Source organism: Dryas octopetala, chromosome 2 (assembly GCF_963921425.1).
Source record: "Dryas octopetala chromosome 2, drDryOcto1.1, whole genome shotgun sequence".
In the NCBI taxonomy this organism is placed as follows: Eukaryota; Viridiplantae; Streptophyta; class Magnoliopsida; order Rosales; family Rosaceae; genus Dryas; species Dryas octopetala.
In genome coordinates, this window is record NC_141367.1 from 35204 (window position 1) to 54211 (window position 19008).

The following is a 19008-nucleotide window of genomic DNA, read 5'->3' on the forward strand; positions in this document are numbered from 1 at the left end:
TAAAATCAATCAAAACTTGGCATGAATAGATAGATGTCTAATCAGTAATCAGCATGTTGATAAGGTGAAGGCATGGCATGACCTGATTAACAGATTCCCCCGTCTATTTAGCTTGAGGAAATCCATTAAATATTGAAATTGGGGATTATTTGATGAGTAGAACTTTCGTATGATGCACACTCATGTGTCTATCTCAACATGTGATCGAGAGAAATAGACTCGTGAGTTTATTAAAGACAAGGGGTCACGAACGCAATATTAAATAGTTTGTGGTTTAGAGAGAGAAAAGTGGAAGCGCGCATGTACACTTTAATCCAACGGACAAGGACTAGAGATGGAAAACACTTTTAATCTAATGGACAAGGACTAGAGATGGAAAGTGATATAAAAGGACAAGTTAATGCCGCACCCTCTTCTAAGCTCTCTTATTTTCTCTCTCAAGTTCTAGTCACCATTTATGCCCATTTCCTATGGCCATTTCCTTCCAACCTCTCTATGCCCATTTCCTTCCAACCTCAAGGTGCTTTAGCAACCTTTCTCTATGTCCATTTCCTTCCAACCTCTCTATCTAGTGTGTAAATCCTAGAGAGCTCATGCTTTTTGAGTTTGTGTGTGAGAATCATTGAAATGTGGAGCAAGAAAGAGTTGGTGGAATTCTTGGCTTGGGCTACTTGCAAGAAATTATTTTTATCTCAATGAACCATTTATGTATCATGCACATAAAATCATGAAATGACAGTTCTTGTATGTTTAAGTTTGTTGTTAAAATTTTATTTACTCGCAAATATACAAGTCTAGTAGTATACTAACGAGGTCGAACGTCAAGGAGTGATGCAAAACGATACACTAAGCTTAAATTTAAGTTAATTTAAAACTAACCTAGTTTGGAAATTTTGTTGGTTTGTGAGGCAACTTAAAATAAAATGCAACTAAAGTAAAAAACAAATAAAGTAGATGAAAAGAGAATAAAGTAAATAAAAGTGTAAGAATTTAAAAATTAAATATAGAAAGGTAAATAACAACTTTTTGGTTTTAGAAGCTAAACAATGGTATAAGAACCAAGATTAGGGTTCCACCCCACTTATGAACATATTAAGTGAGATTTTTAGTAATTTTCCAAAAAAAGAGGGCACCCAAAAGTCACTTGATGCCCTCTTACAAAGATAAATATGAATTGAGCACAAAAATTGAAATTTTATATAGTAGTTCTTGATTTTGCTTAGAAAATACAAACTTTAAGCAGCTCAAGTAAACCAAAACTAAGGAACAATTAGAGTTTAAAAAAGTTTGTGTTTTAAAAGATTAACCTTATAGCTAAAATGTGGAAAGAGGATCTAACTACTTATAATATATGACATTATGGGTGAAAGATGATCTTTTTCTCATTTTAATATCAAAATCTAAAGCTTGTAGAATCTTAAACAAGGGAAAAATTAACATAAAGACCTCACTTAATAATATTCATGGTGGTGCTTCCCCCTTACAAAGCTAAGGGAGTTTATTGACCACCCATGAGTTTAGATCTTAAATAAAAATAAATAAATAAATAAATAAGCATGTAATTTAAAGAACAAGAAAATAAATAACACTACTAACCATAAAGTAACGAACTACATAAAATAAAAGGCATAAAGTAAATAAAGGATTAGGAGAAGAGATAAGAGAGAAGAGAGACATAAATTAAAGTTAACCATAAAGTAAAGAATTACATAAAATAAAAGGCATGAAGTAAATAAAAGATTAGGAGAAGAGAGAAGAGAGACATAAATTAAAGTTTCATTAATTAAAAGTGCAAGAAAATTACATTCCTATTCTCTCTCAAACATTATAGCCAAATGGCTTGAGAGAGAAATCTTAGGAGAATACTAGAAAAAGGCAGAAATTAAATTATAGAGTAAAAGATGTGAAGGAGGGGCTAAAGGCTCCTTTAAATAGGCAAAGACTAGGTCATGTAATGAGAAAAGGATCATCCCAAAGAGCTGGGGCAAGGCTAGAAATATCTGAGATTTCTGCCTTATGTCGCACAGCTATAGGCTGGGAGGGGAGAAAGGGAGAGAGCTGGTGACAGCTATTGAGATAAGGATCAACACAAAGAGATGGCGCTGGAACAGCTAGGAGAAGCGCCATGTGTCAGCATGTAGTTCGCTGTAAGAAAGATTAATATTGCACCGGCGGCTTGGCTTGGCTTGTGAGTTGCAGCTGCACAGGAAACCGTGAGGGAGATAGAGATTGTGGAGAAGCGGCTCAAGGCTTGGCTTGTAGGAACTGGCTCACATGGGTGAGGCGTTGTGCTGCTGGGCGGAAGAAATGGATGGCCACATGGCGACGCTGTATTGGCTGGAGACAATATTAATCAAATTAACCACTTTGATTTGGGCGAAAGTGTGGCGTTGTGACTCTTTAGCTTCCATTTGAAATGGGCCGGGCCATGTGCATGAATTTGGGCCACTACAACTTCTTTTTTCTTTCTTTTATTTGGGCTTTTAACTTTAAAAACCTGCAAAACACAAATAAAACTAATTAATAAAAATTCTAAATTTTAATCTAGCCTAAATAAAAATAAATGCAACCTAATAAAATCTAAAAAAAATGACAAAAACTAATAAAACCCACTAATTAACTAAGTAATAAAAATAAGAATGAAAACACTAAAAATGCTAGAAGATAAAAATTATATAAAAAATGAGCTCAACAAATACTCTCAAACTTACATTTTGCTAGTCCTCGAGCAAAACTAAGATAAAAAAAAATTGATTACTTCAAATTTTTCTCAAAGAAATTCTATTACTCAAATGCATAAATTTTGAATACACAATTTAACTGCCCTAACACTTAAACATGCTTTCAAGAATATGAACAAGAGATCAAATATTATTCAAAGTGGTAAAATCATCTTTAAAGATTCTAAACTCATAATGTAAGTGCACAAAACCAACAAAGAATGCAAATTTCAATCTCTAAGTAAAATAAGAATTTAAATCACCTTTGGAATTTTTGCTTTGACTTCAAATCTCACAAGGTAAATCACTCTCAAATGAAGCACACAGTAATGTGTTATTGTTTTTCTCTCAAATTATATGTGAATATGAGTAAATGTGAATAATTTTAAAAAATAACTCACATATATGTATCATGAAGAACGAAATTATAGAGAAAAGATAAGATCTCATAAAACGAAATCAAATACATGAAAATGTTGAATCAAGCACTCTAATTCCTACTCATTCTCTCTCCACATTCTAACCAAACTCTTCCTAAGATCAAATAAGACTTTTTATTGGCTTGTAATGTAAGGCTAAGGTGGAAAATGTAATACACTTCTGAGAAAGTTTATTTTAAAATATAATGATACTAAGACATTTCTTTTTCTCTAATTTCCTTTTTTTATTTTTTTTATATTTCTTTTTATTGAAGAAAATAATAACATAAAGAGAAATACTAATAACATAATGCCTATTTTTTTTTTTTTACTTTTTCTAACAATTCTCAGAAAAGAGGGTGATAGTGTTTAACAAATGAAAAAGACTAAAAACTAAGGCTTAAAAGAGACACTAGTGGTAAAGTTTTATTTAATGACAAAAGATGACAAGAAAGACTTAAACTATAACAAAAATGGCCTAAAATTATTTCCTAAATCAAGTATGGTTATGATGCTTCAATTGGACTAAAGGATCTTAAAGTGCAATGATTCAAAATTTAATATCATTTTCAAGTAATTGACCAAATAAGAAAGGATAATGAGATCATCAACGACATAATGTGGACCCAAGAAAAATTTAGAGATAAATGTATAATACTCACAAAAATAGAATGGCTCTAAGCTCACTAGGATCAAGTCTCCACTATTTTTCCTTAGGTAATTCAATTCAAATTTCACTCTTCAATTTCAAAATATAATTATTGGCTTAAGTACAAATATATTCCAAGTTCAAGAATTAAAAAAAATGATTCTATCATGAAAATAATAGGAAATCTAATGAGAGATATTCTTATTTTGCATGCAAAAATATTAGAGTAGAGAATCATGTATTTCCGAAAGCTAAGCATTGAATGCAAGAAAATCAATCTCATCATGGTGAAGCAATCAACAAAAAAACAAAACTAAAACTTTTTTTTTTTTAACTAGAAAATTCAAGTAAAATTTCAAAACTCTACCCCTAAACCTAAATCAAACATTTTCCTCAATGATTGGAAAGGAAAAACATGACAATGACAAGAAATAAGAAATAAGATGGTGAAAAAAAAATTACCTGAAAGAGGATACTCTCATTTCTTTAAAATTACCAACAATGAAGCTCAACAAATACTGAATGATAATTCACAAAGATATGAAGAGAATATACACATAAAAACAAAAAACAAAAAACAAAAGAAAAGAAAGATCCTAAATTAATTAACTAAACAAGGAACATCAATCAGGATAAATGGGATCACAAAGTAAGACCTCCTCAACCTCATAATTTTGGAACTCAAGAAATGGTTTTAATGTTTGACCATTGATTTTAAAAACATCACTATTTTTAGGATTTTCAACTTCAACCGCCCCATGAGGAAAAATAGTGCGAACAAGGAAAGAACCAGTCTAACGAGACTTCAATTTACCAGGAAAAAGATGCAAACGAGAATTATACAAAACGACTTTTTGATTAGGTGAAAAAGTTTTCCTCAAAATGTGTTTATCATGGAACACCTTCATACGGTCCTTGTAAGTTTTAGCACAATCATATGCATCTTTTCTTAGTTCCTCAAGCTCATTTAACTGGAGTTTCCTATGAGTTCCTGCTTTGTCTAGAGCAAAATTAAATTGTTTTATGGTCCAAAATGCTCTATGTTCAAATTCAACATGTAGATGACACGCTTTCCCAAAAACTAAGCGATAATGAGACATTCCAATAAGGGTTTTAAAAGCAGTTCGGTAAGCCCACAACGCATCAATGAGTCGCAAAGACCAATCTTTTCGGGATGAGTTAACTGTTTTCTCCAAGATATGCTTAATCTCCCTATTAAAAATCTCAACTTGACCACTTGTTTGAGCATGGTAAGGGGTGACAACTCGATGGGTGACACCATAGTTTTTTATTAAATGTTCAAATGATTTATTACAAAAATGCTTCCCACCATCACTAATGATAGCGCGTGGGGTCCCAAATCGAGTGAAAATATTTTCCTTCAAGAAACGAAGCACTACCCTATGGTCATTGGTTTTACATGCAATTGCCTCTACCCACTTGGACACATAATCCACACCCATAAGTATGTACAAATTGCCAAATGAATTAGGAAAAGGTCTCATAAAATCAATGCCCAAAACATCAAAGATTTCTACAACAAAAATTGGGTTTAAAGGCATCATGTTTCTCCTAGTGAGACTCCCTAACTTTTGGCATCTCTTACAGGATTGGCAATACATATGGGCATCACGAAAAAGGGAAGGCCAATAGAAACCACATTGAAGGATCTTGGCGGCGGTTTTCTTAGCACTAAAATGGCCTCCACAAGCATGGTCATGACAAAAAGAAATGATATTAGATTGCTCACTATTCGAGATACATCTCCTAATGATTTGATCGGGGCAATATTTGTACAAGTAAAGATCATCCCAAAAATAATGCTTGACCCTAGCTAGAAACTTAGATCTATCTTGCTTGGTCCAATGGGAAGGCATCTCATTAGTGACAAGGAAATTCACAATATCCGCATACCATGGTGTTTAGGAAACAAGCATAAGTTGCTCATCGGAAAATGTCTCAATGATGGGAATAGACTCCTCACATGACTCAACTATCAATCTAGAAAGATGATCGGCAACCACATTTTTGGACCCCTTTTTGTCACGGATTTCAATGTCAAATTCTTTTAGCAAAAGGATCCAACAGATTAGGCGGGGTTTAGCATCTTTTTTTGAACAAAAGGTATTTTAAAGCTGCATGATCAGAATAAACAATAACCTTAGTGCCTAAAAGGTAAGATCTAAACTTGTCTAATACAAAGACAATCGCCAAAAGTTTTTTTTTTCAGTGGTGGAATAGTTAAGTTGGGCATCAGTGAGGGTCTTGCTTGCATAGCAAATGACATGGGGCAACCTACCAACTCATTGTCCCAAAACGACAAATTCATGACTCCATTCCTACAATTAATTTGGGCATTTGAGGTGGCAAGGAATGGACGTCCTAAAATTATCGGAATTTGATCACAAGCATTGGTCACGGGTTGAGTGTTAAGCACAATGAAATATATAGGAAAATAAAACTCATTCACTTTGACCAAAACATCTTCCACCATTCCCTTAGGAATTTTAACCAACCTATCCGCTAAAGAAAGAGTCACCAATTAGGTTGGTCTCATCTCTCCTAAGCCAAGTTGCACATAAACGAAGTATGGTAAAAGGTTCACGCTTGCTCCTAAATCTAGCAATGCTCTTCCTATATGATGAGTTCCTATCGTGCATGCAATGGTTGGACAACCGGGGTCCTTGTACTTAACCGGAATTCGATGCTCGATAATTGAACTAACTTGTTCGGTGAGAAAGGCTTGCTTTGGAACGTTGGTTCTTCTTTTTATGGTGCAAAGGTCTTTCAAGAATTTGGCATAATAAGGCACTTGTTTGATGGCATCTAAGAAGGGGATATTGATATGGACTTAATTGAACACTTCTAGGATGTCATTAAATTATGCATTTTTCTTTGTCTTAACCAACCTATGAGGGAAATGGGGCTTTGGGGACAAGAGTTGGAGAATGATCAACAATTAAAGGCTCTTTTTCCTTTGACTTGACAATGTGATCAACATTAGGCTCTAGACCACCTAATCCATTTGTTTCATTTTTTTCATTTTCATCCTTTTCATCAATTTGTTTTTCCAAATTGGGCATTTGAACCTTATTATCAATTTGCCTACCCGATCTAAGGGTTGTGATTGACTTAACATGCTCATGAGTATTGGATGAACTAGATGCATCAACATGAAATTAACCCTTTGGATTAGGAATGGGTTGACTTGGAAATTTTCTTTTCTCTCTTTCTCCCACAATGTTAGCTAATTGACCAATTTGATGTTCTAGCTTCGCAATGGCTTGTGTATTTTAGTGGGTGGAAGCTTTAACCTCAACAAAGGCTTGACCGGTTAATTGCATAAACTTTTGGAGTGTGTCCTCTAAAGGTGATGATGAATTTTGTTGTGGGGCAACACTTTGTGGAGTGGGATGAGAAACATGGGGAACATAGAAATATGAGGGATTAAGAGGACGGAATAAATTGTTTGGCATTGAATTTTCTCCTAAATGTGTTTGGGGTTGGCCTTGTCTCCAAGAAAGATTTGGGTGATTTTTCCAATTGGGATTGTAGGTCTCAGAAAAGGTACCTTGGTTCACAAACGACTTCTTAAAATTGTTAAAGGCATTCGCATGCTCAACATTACTCTCGGAAAAAATATACAAGGAAGGACACGCTTGAACATTATGCATCGGGCTAGCACAATGAGAACAAACCTCATTTTGGACATGGTTAACGACACTCATGGTTTAACTCATGGCCAAGGCCTCCACCTTTCTTGTTAGACTCTCAATCTTAGACCACAAGTCTACATTGCCTCTCACTTTATACATTCCCCCACGCTTTGGTTCTTTGGCTTGCCTATCATGTGGGTTGCATAAATCATATTGTTGAGAATTTTCGGACAATTTTTCAAAGAAATCATAGGCTTGCTCTTCCTCAAGATTTAAAAACGCACCTCCATTCATGGACTCTACCATATTGCGATTTATTTGAGTTAAACCGTTGTAAAAGTATTGCACCAAACGACATGTCTCGAAACCATGGTGATGACATCTCAAAATTAAATCCTTGAATCACTCCCAACTCTCATAAAACTGCTCATCGTCTTTTTGTCTAAACTCCGAAATGTCTCTCCTAAGTGCGTTAGTCCTAGACATTGGAAAGAATTTTGACAAATTTTTTTTAATAAGTTGATCTCATGAAGTGATGGAACTGGGGGGTTGGGAGTTCAACCAAGTTTTCGCTTTATCCTTAACCGAAATGGGAATAAACAGAGACGCATGGACTCATCGGGAAAATTTTGGTATCTAGAGGTTGAGCAAATTTCAATGAATTCGTTAACATGTGTGTACGGGTCCTCTCGATCCAATCCGTGGTAGGAAGGCAACAATTGAATGATGTGGGGTTTAATCTCAAAATGGATTGCGATAGTGTGGGGCAAAACTATGCAAGAAGGGGTGTCAATGATGACGGGAGCAAAATACTCTCTTAACGGACGAATTTCAATGTTTTCACCCATTTCAATTATCGGTTCAATTCTTTTTCTTAAATGTCTAAGTGTTCTCTTAATTTCAAGGTCAAAAAGTATTAAATCGTGATTCAATGAATAGTAACCAAGCATACAGTAGATGGCTTCAAGAAAAGAATTTTCAAAAACTTTTTTTTTTAATTTTTTTTAATTAATTAACGACCATTTTTTAGACGAAAATATGGACAAACTGACAAACTAACAAACAAAGCAAACACAACCAAACAAAATCACAAAACAAGGAATCCGAACACGGTGCTCGATTAAGGAATCTGAACACACCACGAGGCTCGCCATGATGAGAGGAACAAAACCTGGGTGGTCCAGCCTTACGACTTCACCGAAAATGGTAGATCGCCGGCAGAGGCCCGAATCAGGTTTGGGCTGGATCTCAAGTTTCTACTGAGTTTTTAGATAACCCATGGACTAGGGAAGGAAGAGGAAAGAGAGAGGAAGAGATGGGTAGTGGTCTCACCAGCTTCCATGGTTGGATGGTGACGCACCGAGGAGAGAGAAAGTGTATAATACCCTGAATTTTTTCAATCATATCATGTGTCGACACGTGTTTACGAATTCCTTTTGTACTTAAAAGCTTAAGATTTCTTAAAGGAAATAGAGTTTCCTTTGTCTTTTGAGTAACTAACTTATACCATTAGAGGTTTAGAGTTGAGCTTTAGTACCCTTGAATGTGATTTTGGTGATTGTCAAGTTGAAATTAATTTTTGAGCATTAAATTCATTGGAGTTAAATTTTTCATAATTTTTCTAGAGAACAATTTATTGTTTTGAGGTTACAAGAAATTAGGATTAATTACTACGAGTTGATAAGAATTTTCGGAGAATTATTTGAAGTCTCAAGCTATTTTTGGTGAATTTACGAAGTTTGGAGAAAATAGAAAAATAGGAAAAATAAAAGAAAGAGAAAAGGTGGTGACTGGACTGACAGCCGCCACGTGGCGCGCTCTGATTGGAGGAGATGCGCTGACTAGGCACATGCGGACAGGCTCACAGAGAGAAGAATGGGCGCGTCACACTGAATCTTTGTCCGGGTTTTAATCACGGCCGTTCAAGATCATTAAATAAGGACATTTGATATGAGCCGTTGATTGGAGGTAAGAGAGTCGGTCACTGTACACCGGGTTAAGCTGACTCGCATGTTTGCAATCAGGTTGGCCCACACGTTTCTTCTCACATTATGTGCGACCCATGGGCTTTTCTCCAACCCAATTCGAGTTTCAGCCTGCGATCTTTTGAGCATTTTTAGTGCAATTTGTCATACATTGGAGATTTACAACTTCTTCCAATCCTCTAGTGCTTTTAAATAGAGACCATTGTACCTCATTTTCATTTATACCACCAAGTGAAGTTAGAGTTACTCACTCCTTGGTTCTTTGGGAGTCTCTCTAAGAAGAAACATACTAAAAAGGAAGAAAATTCTCATAATTTAAAGTTTTGGGAGTGCAAGGAAAAGACTCTAGGAGTGGAGTCTAATTTTGGAGGTTTACAACCGGGTAAGTATTTTATTATTTCTCGCTAGTTATGATGTATGCTTAGATTAATTAAGTAGAATTTATTTATTAATTAAGCATGCTTAACTTTATTTTTGGAGACTTAATTATTTAATTAAAGGTTATTAGCATGTTAGGATTAACAAGTTTCAATTGTAGAGATTATGTCACCCTCCAACTCGAAATTTAACTTTAAACTCGGGTTAAGATGTGAATCACGTCTTAATTATATAAATAAAAACTTATGTAATTAAGAAATGATGAAATAGTAAAAACAAAGTCGGATTCTGAATAATAAATTCAAACGGTAACAAACATCACATAACCTTGGTTCTCTCTTAAGTTCTACAAAAGTCATTACAAGTATCAAACTCCTCGTTCTTTATTTAAACAAAATAATAATAAAACACACAAACTTGTAAGCATAAAAATTTTCAAAACATCATGCATGCCAAACAGATTTAGGTATTCACTTCAGCACCTGCAAAATCTGTTTAGGGGTAAGCATCAACAGCTCAGTAGGGACATGAACCTTACAACAGTTAATTGACTAAATTAAATTAAGTGTCACAATTTTAAACAAATTAAATTATAACAAGATATAAAAATAATGTCGATGCATGAATGTGACTTCAATCTTTCTCGTATTCCCAATAATCCCAAAATTTCCCTTTTGTTAGTCATCTCGTCTACTTGTCGGTTTCCAGCTCCAAAACCCAATATGATAATTTTATCGATCTTTCATCGAAGAGGCTTCACTCCCTATATGTGCACAGGTGGGCTAACCTGAAGTCTGGAACCCTGAAGACTAGACTCAACTACACAAAAGTATCTATGTATTTCCCATATTTTCCATCATTCATGTCTTAACATGAATCTTTCTGACTTCTTCTCAAGTCATTACCCTTCCTCCTTCCATGATATATAAAATAATAACTCATGAAATTCAAAGCATAAACTTGCATTAATCAGAAAATAATGCATAAACAATTCAACATTTATCTCTTAATTATTATGCAAACAAACCATCCAATTATATTACTCATATAAAATCATATAACACAATCAATAATATAATTCAAGATCACAAAATTTAATATAATCAATTGCCGTAAAAGTTTTCCCAAGACTCCCTAGCTCGATTCCAACTTAGCTTGCTCAAGTTACTATTCCGGGATCTTTTAACACCACACTCGAACCTAAACTCATAAATATAAATGGCCAAACAAAACAAAATATAATTTAGAAAAAAATAAATCAAACATTTTAAGCTAATTCACTTTTTCTAAAAATAAAATAAAATAGTTACGGAATAAAAATCGCTTACTCTCTAAATCTAGTGTGTGTAGTGAAAACACTAAGTTAAAGGTTTCAGATCGCAAAACGGAGGCCACCATTGGATTCGAAATCGAAAAATGTGTGGAGGGACTTTCCCTGGGGACCGGAATCGGTGCAGGCGCCGCCACGCAAGTGGTGATGGTCGCAGCACTATTCATCATCTTTCCAATTTTTTGCAATTTTTTTCAGTTTCTCCTTATTTTTTCTCAACTCTGTCCTAACTTTTGACCTATCAAAACTTCACCAAATTGAGCAAACTTAGAACTCATTTAAAACTCTACAACACCTCTTTACAACCAAACAAAGAACACTCAAAACAGAGCTGTACAACTCAAGATATGTGGCCTCAAAGTAGGCCATCCAAAAACTGCGAAAATTGCCAGAAAAAATCCCAGATTTTTCAAATTTCAACCAAATTCGAATCTCTTTGATTTTAACACTCCAAAACAGTTTATAAGACTAATAAATGAAGAAATATAACATGTACTTCAATTAAAATCAAAGAAAAATACAACAAAAAAGATTTAAAATAAAAAACCAAAAATCTGAAAATTACTCTCTACACCCCATCCGAAAATCACTTCAATTCACCACTTAGTTTCTAGGTTTCTTTGGTCACAAAAACCTCTCTAATCACTAATTGAAACTCACCAAAAAATCAGAAATGACAAATAATAAATTTAAATTCTATAGAAAAACAGAGGGTGCAAAAATATAGAATTTACCTTTTTCTTTTTGTTCTCCTTCTCTCCCTCTGTCCTTTTTCCGTCTCTCTTTCTCTTTGGTTTCTTCTTTTATTTTCTATTATTCCTACTGCTAATTTTATACTCTCTCATCTATTCTAACAACATAACAGCTGCAACATGGTGTGGGCTTATCCACACATGTTGTCTTCATCCTCTTTACCTAGCCTTCCACCATCTGGTTCCTAGACCACCAACAGCTGCTTCCTACCCTGATGATCAGTTGCTCCCTTTCACCTACGCCTTCCACATTCTAGCACAAGCCAATCTTAAAACTCACACACACCAACACAAGCCATCCTCACTTATCCCTAAGCTTACTGCTGACTAGTCCAAAATGAACACAGATAGAGGTTTTAGAAGTGGTGCAATAGTGGTTTAACACCTCCTACTTCCTCCCTCACACAGAACATTAAGTGATTCCACTTTAACTGACTAACCCGAAGAAAATAAAAATAATCCTTTATTAAAAAAAAAATCTAACCGAAAAAAAATTACCCAACACAAATAACAATTTAAAGTAACATAAAAAAAAATAAATAAATCCTTTCAAAAACTTAGATCTTTACAGATTAAGTTGGATTAATCTAATTTATTTTGAGGATTTGCTTTGAGCTAAAGCAAATAGTCAAATGGTCAAATGGTCAAAACCAAAATCAGAAATGACGAATAATATATTTAAATTTTATAGAAAAACAGAGGGTGCAAAAATATATAATTTACCTTTTCTTTTCGTTCTCCTTCTCTCCCTCTGTTCTTCTTCCTTCTCTCTTTCTCTCTTTCTCTTTGGTTTCTTCCTTCATTTTCTGTTATTCCTACTGCTAATTTTATACTCTCTCATCTCTTCTAACAGCATGACAGCTGCAACATGGTGTGGGCTTATCCACACATGTTGTCTTCATCCTCTTTACCTAGCCTTCCACCACCTGCTTTCTAGACTTCCACCATCTGGTTCCTAGACCACCAACAGCTGCTTCCTAGCCTGCTGATCAGTTGCTCCCTTTCACCCACGCCTTCCACATTCTAGCACAAGCCAATCTTAAAACTCACACACACCAACACAAGCCATCCTCACTTGTCCATAAGCTTACTGTTGACTAGTCCAAAATGAACACATATAGAGGTTTTAGAAGTGGTTCAATAGTGGTTTAACATCTCCTGCTTCCTTCCTCACACAGCACATTAAGTGCTTCCACTTTAACTAACTAACCCAAAGAAAATAAAAATAATCCTTTGTTAAAAAAAAAAATCTAACCGAAAAAAAAATTACCCAACACAAATAACAATTTAAAGTAACATAAAAAAAAAAATCCTTTCAAAAACTTAGATCTTTACAAATTAAGTTGGATTAATCTAATTTATTTTGAGGATTTGCTTTGAGCTAAAGCAAATAGTCAAATGGTCAAATGGTCAAATGGTTTGACTTTAAGATAAAACTTGAAACTTGTGAACCCTTAAAAGCTCTAAAGAGCATAGTTTAGTCCACTTAGGATTAGAAACTACCGACGTGTGACTAAAGGAAAGATCATATCGTCTTCCCTTATTGTTAATCGTCTCTAATTTAGAATTTGTTGATTTTGTTGATTTTGTTTCTATCGGATTACCCAGTTGCCGAGTTATTAAGAGGTTAAAGTTTTCGTATTGTCTAGTTACAGATGATTTGCAAAGATAGAACTGTGCGCGAACGTGGAAAGCTTGTGGAAGAGAATACTTGAAGAGCATTGGATTCCAGGCAGGGGGATTTATCCAACATTCCTGATTATGGACTTTGTGTGTGTATGTGTAGTTTTTAAACTGTTATAACATGCTATTATACTTATTTTGTTTGGTCTGAGAGTAAGGGTAGCCTCGTCGGTGACCTTGGGTTCAAGTCCATTTACCTTCTAGAAGAATTGATCACTTAATTATGTTATGGGGTGCTTAGCCAAATTATCTTGTGTGATGTGTACTTGTGCGAATTTGCCTCTTGGAGGAGATCTTGACTGAGGGGTGCGCAGCTTGGATTCTCTTGACGGGTGTCTCAAGGTCTCTGTTGTCATGTCTTTTGCTATTGTAGCGGTTCTTGCTTTCCTATGTGCGGTTTATATTAGGAACCCCTTTTGAATAATGATATTTTGTTTTAATCATTTTGTAAACTTATATGGGTTTTACTTACTTTGGTAATTCTCTTCCTGGGTGTTGATTTAACTATTCCACCCTAGCGGGTTGGTTATTGTTGATACCCATTTTGTGCCATGTTGAGCACTAGAAAATATTGAACCTTAGACTGTATAGGGCCTTATTATTTGTATCAAATTTAGGCTTTAGATGTGTTATAGCCCATTAGGGTATTTGTAAAGGTGAGAGTCTTATTATCTATTATAAATAAGGCCCTCCACCACTTTAGTAGGGAGGAGATTCATAACGCCTCTTCTAGGGCTCTGATATTTCTTTATACTCTCCAATTATTCATAGTGAAACTCTAATCACAACCAAGTGGACGTAGCCTAGATCTAATTAGGATCAGGTGAACACTATACATCCTTGTGTTCGCTTGTGTGATTATCGTTTTATGTTTTGATTATTGTTGTTAATGGCTTGACAAATTTTGTGTATCAACATTTGGCGTCGTCTGTGGGAAACGAGGTTCTATTCTCATTCGAACTTTACTTAGTTGACTTTATAATGGATCTACAAAGAGTCCTAGACTTGGATTCGCTGACACGAATCATGTCTTCGAAGGAGATTCCTAGGAGGTGGCAAACATGACCTTCATGTATATGGGTGGGCTTGGCCCATGTATGGGCAAGCACGACCTCTATATTTATGGGCGTGCTCGGTCTTAATTTTTATTGGTACACAGCTTTGTCGGCATGCATGACTTTCACGATTACTAGAAAGCATGATCTCCAAGTGTATGAGTGGGTCAACTTATTTGTATGGGCGAACACCATCTATGTGTTTATAGGAGGGCCCGAAGGCTGAGACCAAGTTTGTGGGTTGAGGTTGAGGCGAGGCTGGGGATTGAGGCTGAGGCTAGGGTCCTGCCGAAATATAAAAAAAAAAAAACAAACAAAGGTGAAGCTTCAGCCTTGGCGAGGCTGAGGTTTAAAGGCCTCCATCAGCTACTATACCAATCGAGAAGGAAGACAGCAAAACCAAGTGCGAGACTTCAGCCTTGGCGAGGCTGAGGCTGGAAGTCCCAAGTTGCTGCCACAATTGACAAAGAAAAAAAAAATTGAGGAAGCTTTAGCCTTGGCGAGGCTGAGGCTGAGCTTTAAAGACTCAATCTCTGCCAGCTTCAGCCTTGCTGAGGTCGAGGTGCGACAGTAAGCAGCGGTGCGCGTAGAGAAGCAAAGCGTGAGGCTAGGCTGGCTTCAATACCGAGTCCAGCGATGTCGCAGAGGCTGAATTGGCTAGGCTGCGCGACTCCGAGGCCGAGGCTGGGGTCTGCTAGCGCAGCCGACGCCAAGGCTGGTTATGCTCCCGAAAACACGATGCCGAGGTAGGAAATTGACTTGTGGAGGCGTGCGGAGGGAAGATTGATGCTGAAGTCGAGGCCTCGCTGAGGCGCGTGAAGGAGAGATCGATGCCGACTTCTAGGTTGGGCTCGCGTCGATCTTGGGTTGGCGGAGCCAGCGAGGCTGACTGTTTTTACCCTATGATGACGAAGCTAGATGAGAGTTTCAATTGAGACTTCTCTTGTTTGTGCGCAAAAAATTGAGGAAGAGTGCAGGCTATGAGTTTTTGAAACGCCCTTACGCGAGGAAGAAACAACCCAACGAGAGGTTGGGTGAGTTTCTGAAAAAATAAATAAATAAATAATGCAACATGGGCTGATGTTAGGGACTTTAGTGGGCTTTTTGCTCTCATTTTTTCTGTTTGTGAATTGGATAACCCAATTACATGGGTTTTCTTTTACTGTCATATATTTTGGTCCTCAGTAAATAAATAAATAAAAAAAGAAAAGAAAAAAATTCCACCACTATTAATATCATGGTTTTGATGGCGCGAGAAACGACAAAGGCATGGGCTCTTCCAATTTTGTTGGGTCTATTTCTTGCATCGCCAAAATAGCAGAGGTGTTCTGTTTCATCCATCTAATGTGCTTGAGCTTTGTGGATTTTATTTACATGTTTGTGGGGGTAACAAGCAACGAGTTAGTAGCATGACCCGTAAATTGGGGGATTGGAAAAGATGATTATGCGCCACTAAAAATGTTTAGGGGTGTGCACGACCCTATTGGTGTGCACATCCTATGTTTAGTGGCGTGCACAACCTTAGCGGTGTGCACGGCTTATGTTTAGTGCGTGCACGACCTTATTGGTGTGCACGACCTTAGCGGTGTGCATGGCTTATGTTTTGTGGCATGCACGACCCTAGTGGTGTGCACATCCTATGTTTAATGGAGTGCACGACTTTATTGGTGTGCACGACCTATGTTTAATGGCGTGCACGACCTTAGAGGTGTGTACGGCTTATGTTTCGTGGCTTGCACGACTCTAGTGGTGTGTACGGCCTATGTTTTGTAGCGTGCATGATCTTATTGGTGTGCAAGGCCTATATTTTGTGGCGTGCACGACCTATGTTTAGTGGCGTGCACGACTTATGTTTCGTGGCATGCACGACCTTAGAGGTGTGCACGGCTTATGTTTCTTGATACCCATATTGATCAAGCAGAATTACGTGTCGTGGAAATGGAAACGACGGGTCTTGGGATTGTTGTTTGCCTAGACATGGACTAAGAAAAAGACCCAAGAGACTAAAAATGTATCCATAGGCCCGAAAGATCTAATGGATGGGGCGAGGCCCAAATATGGGCTAGTGACCCAAAGAACCAAGGCCAAATGCTAGGCTTGGCAACTAGTGGACCAAGGCCAGTGAGGCTTGGTGACCCAAAGATGCGAGGCTAGGCTAGCCTCGGCTTAGACACAGATTAGTAGCCTGTGATGAACCATGGCTTAGCACCCATGGATACAAGTGCTCAATATGATAAAGGCACGAGACCTAGGTGGGCCTCGGTGCATTGAATGTGCGAGGCCAAGGATAGCTTAACCTCGACACTAAAAGAAGGCCCCAGCCTGATAATATAGGCTTAGGGCTTCGTTGTATGGAAGTCTTAGAGGCCTATATCTAGGGGACGCCCTGTGATGGAGGTGCTCTGGAAATGGCTCGATACCGATATCGATCCATGATGAGCTCCGACTAGGACAACTGTTTAGCTCTATCAACATGCCACTGCTAACTACAAGTTCCCGACCAAGAAGTACCATTTTGCTCGGAAACTTGGGGGATTTCTGTTGATACCCATTTTGTGCCATGTTGAACACTAGAAAATATTGAGCCTTAGACTGTATAGGGCCTTATTCTTTGTATCCAATTTGGGCTTTAGATGTGTTATAGCCCATTAGGGTATTTGTAAAGGCGAGGGTCTTCTTATCCATTATAAATAAGGCCCTCCACCTCTTTAGTAGGGAAGAGATTCATAACGCCTCTTCTAGGGCTCTGATATTTTTCTGTACTTTCTAATTATTCATTAAAACTCTAATCACAATCAAGTGGACGTAGCTTGAATCTAATTAGGATCAGGTGAACCACTATACATCATTGTGTTCGTTTGTGTGATTGTTGTTTTATGTTTTGATTATTGTCGTTGATGGCTTGACGAAATTTGTGCATTAGCAATTATTTTATCTTTATGTATTTATTTTGATCTTACTATTTTCTTAAAAGATTATGTTGTGTAACGAGTACTCTAATCCAACCCGGTTTTAAATTAAAAAGGCTCAACCTTTCCTGAGCGTCTTAGGGGATTAACGCCGGTTTGTTGGTCTTAATCTCTCGGGGTATTCAGGGAAGGTGCTTTTGTCGCATACCCAGGATTCAGGGTGTGACATAGTGTGATGGTGAAGAGAGAGAAGAGAGGGAAGTTAAGGGGGGGTCTCTACACTAGTGAGGAGAGAAAGAAAAGTTTGAGTTTTGGGTTTTTAAACCCTAGGTACAAAATTACTAAAAAGCTCATTTACCTTCATTTATTCGTAATTCTCAAACCGTAACTCTAAATCACGTTCCGTTTATGTCTACACGCTTATTGACCCGAGACCTTTCCAACGAGACTAAAATCAAAGTCAGGCCTTTCCTAATTTTTATTGTTTCTCAATAGCCCACATAAATCTCTTAAAATATAAATAGATCACCAAAATCAATTTCGAGATCCAAAAAACATTCTATAAAATCCTATGAGCCCATCTCAATTAATCTTATTTTTCTGAAACCTCAAATTTATTTATTTACTCTCGAAGTTTCTCAGATAAATTCTATTGTTCCCAAATTAACAAAATAATTATCAATAAACCACAATTACTCTAAAATAAATTATAAACCAATTTCCGAGATCTCACAATCCATCATCCTTAAAAGAAATATTGTTCTCAAGATTTAATTAATTATCAAGGAACGATTGTTACTATTCGATTTACAAACGATATTGTAATCATGTCTAAAATTTTTAAGTAATGTTTCAATCTTCGAAATCAAATTGAGAATTCACACCTTATTGTCTCTTACTTGAATCCACACAAATGATCACCAATATCTATCCAATATGACCTTCGCACTTCATAATTCAAATATCTCCAAAAATAGACAATACCCAAACACCATAAACACTTACATGTCGTTCCTTCTAATCTGATTGGTGTTATTCAACAAGTGATCATGAACCTATACTTGGAAGCGCTTTCGGGTGAAAGCACCTACTAAAAACGCTTATTATTTTTTTTGCCAAATATGAGCAAAAACGCTTAAGACTATTTGAAAGCGCTTTTAAGTCTTTTAAAAATATTGCTAAACAAGTTCTTGGAAGCGCTTACAAATGCTTTTATTTCTCAAAAGCTCTTTTTTTTTGCCAAACACAATAAAAAACGTTTTTGACTATTTGGGAGTGCTTCTGTAAGAATCACTTTTGCTCAGTAGCGTTTTTGTTAAAAATTCATAGATTTTTTTGAAAAAAATTCAAGTACTTATTGTTAATACATGGAAGCGCTTCTTAAGGAACGGCTTCAAGTGCTTTTGCTTTCTAGGAAAAAAATTCACCCAGAAACGGTTTCACGTGTTTTTAAAACTCAAAAACGCTTTTCA

At 36.4% G+C, this 19008-nt stretch overlaps 1 non-coding gene and 1 pseudogene across 1 annotated transcript; one reads left to right on the forward strand and one right to left on the reverse strand.

Moving 5' to 3' along the window:
- Positions 1-4411: 4411 nt before the first annotated feature.
- On the reverse strand, positions 4412-7750 carry LOC147292279 (uncharacterized; annotated as a pseudogene).
- Positions 7751-7808: 58 nt separating this feature from the next.
- LOC147292280 (small nucleolar RNA R71) lies at positions 7809-7915 on the forward strand. Its single transcript, XR_015120999.1, has one exon. It is a non-coding gene; the product is annotated as a small nucleolar RNA R71 (small nucleolar RNA).
- The last annotated feature ends 11093 nt before the right edge of the window (positions 7916-19008 follow it).